The 1,980-nt window shown below is 36.1% G+C and overlaps 1 protein-coding gene across 1 annotated transcript in view; it reads left to right on the forward strand.

Moving 5' to 3' along the window:
- The window catches only part of LOC118736371, an 18,827-nt gene that overhangs the window by 3,101 nt on the left and 13,746 nt on the right, over positions 1 to 1,980 (forward strand). The window lies entirely within an intron of this gene.

The following is a 1,980-nucleotide window of genomic DNA, read 5'->3' on the forward strand; positions in this document are numbered from 1 at the left end:
GTTAAGAGATATTAAATGTAAAAATATGGGAAATCAAAACTAATAACACCAACTACGTCTCCTTCAAAAGTTACAAAAATCTACCGTACAGTTTCGGATTAATTCGACCTTAAACTTCAAAGTCAATTTTCTCAAAACCGTGTTTTGTAACATTCGACATCCGTTTTCTGAGACGACGGTATGTACTCTTCACGGGTATTTAGAAGTGCATCGAGTTGTTGCAATGGTCATTTTTTTATTAGACTAGTAAGCCTTTTGTTTTAGGCGGCCGTGGTGGCTGAGTGGTTAGAGGTGCGTGCTATCACTCCGTAGGTCGTGGGTTCGATTCCTGGTCCGGGCAACCTTGAAATTATAAAAAGTTGTTTCTAAGAGCGGTCGCCTCTCGGCAGGCAATGGCAAATCTCCAAGTGTGTTTTTCTACCATGAAAAAGCTTCTTCTAAAAATCTGTTTTCCATTCGGAAGCGACCCTGCAGGGAAAGCTACTAGTAGTGAACTAGAATTCTACCGTTTTGCGTTTCAGCCGAACTAGTTCACGTTCTATCCTTTTTCAATGTTAGTGACTGGTATTTTTAACATTGCGATGTCCTACGAGATGTCAATTGTCAGGCTATGCATCAGCATCTACTAGTATAAATACTAGCAGCATCATACCAGTTGATGAGATAGTCTGTCAATTCATGCCCCGTCAAAAGCATAAGTGTGCCTTTTTGCTCGCGACGCTCCAGCAGCCACAATGGCCGGCAGAGAAGAGCACTCGCGTGGTAAGCCTGAGGTCCCAGGTTCAAATCCTGGCGCAGGTAAAATTTTTTATTTAATTTATATTTTTTATAAATTTATTTTTTGGTTATGCTGTTTATTGTAATTTTTTTATTTAATAAAAAAAAATATTTTTGTTTAATTTCTTTGTTTTTATATTTCTTCCTAAATGCTTTTTTGCAACGCAATTAGATTTTCAAATTTGTTATTTATTTATAAATTAAATAAATTATTTTTACTTACATTTATTTAACTTTAAAAATCTTAACCACCTCCAAGCGTCCTCGAACCTGCGATTTCAGAACCAGAACCAGTAGTCTTCACGTGACGCCACAGCCGACATTTGTAAGAAAAGCAATTAATTGCGTTTTAGTTTTGGCTTTGGCAATTCAAAGGCCGATGTCGCTGATCGCCTAAGTTCTTAGAAATTGTCGAACTGGTAGGCACATACTAGTTAATGAACTAGTATTTTTTCTAACTGGTTTGGCTTTTCACTGCAGGGGATGTAAAACTGTAGGTCACTCCATTTGTGCAACAACGGCAAGACGCACAACACAATTTGGAGGAGAAACTTGGCGAAATATCCAGCAAATGTGTAAGCGCTAAAATATTATTGTTAATTTTAGTAGGCCTTTTTTTGATTCGCTATTGTCAATTATAGTGGCACGGGATTTGTGCATATTTATAGTGTATACAAATATGAAGCGTAGCCGCTAACGGCGTTATAAGCGCCAATTTTTTATACCTTATTTTTTGCAAATTCCCGTTTTAGTATGGGCGACTTCGCGATTAGCGTATGTGATTATAACGACACGTGATTTTTGTATATTAAGTTAAACACGCTGCAAGCAAAGATGCCAGATGCATAGGAAGATATGAGATATTTATTCACATCACAGAAATTAATTTGAACTAATAGCAATGGAAAAACATAAGTATATTGAGTAAAAAATTGGTGAAAACCGTGTTAAGTTTTCGTCGAAAGATTTTTTAAACAGGGTTTAATTGATACTTTAGTACTTTTCTTAAGAAATTTTTTTCCAACTTTAAAATTTTCTGTAAAAAAAAATTCCCGACGAAAAATATATGCTTCCACAAAATCATAACCACAGTATTTTTGCGCAATGCTGATGGGAGTTATGTTTTTTTGTCGTGCTTTAAAAAAAAAACTCCCAACTGTCCAACTCCGGTTACGCTGACGATAGTATTTTTGCGCATTTTTT

Source organism: Rhagoletis pomonella, unplaced genomic scaffold (assembly GCF_013731165.1).
Source record: "Rhagoletis pomonella isolate Grant_MI unplaced genomic scaffold, Rhpom_1.0 Rhpom_scaffold_00003, whole genome shotgun sequence".
NCBI lineage: Eukaryota > Metazoa > Arthropoda > Insecta > Diptera > Tephritidae > Rhagoletis > Rhagoletis pomonella.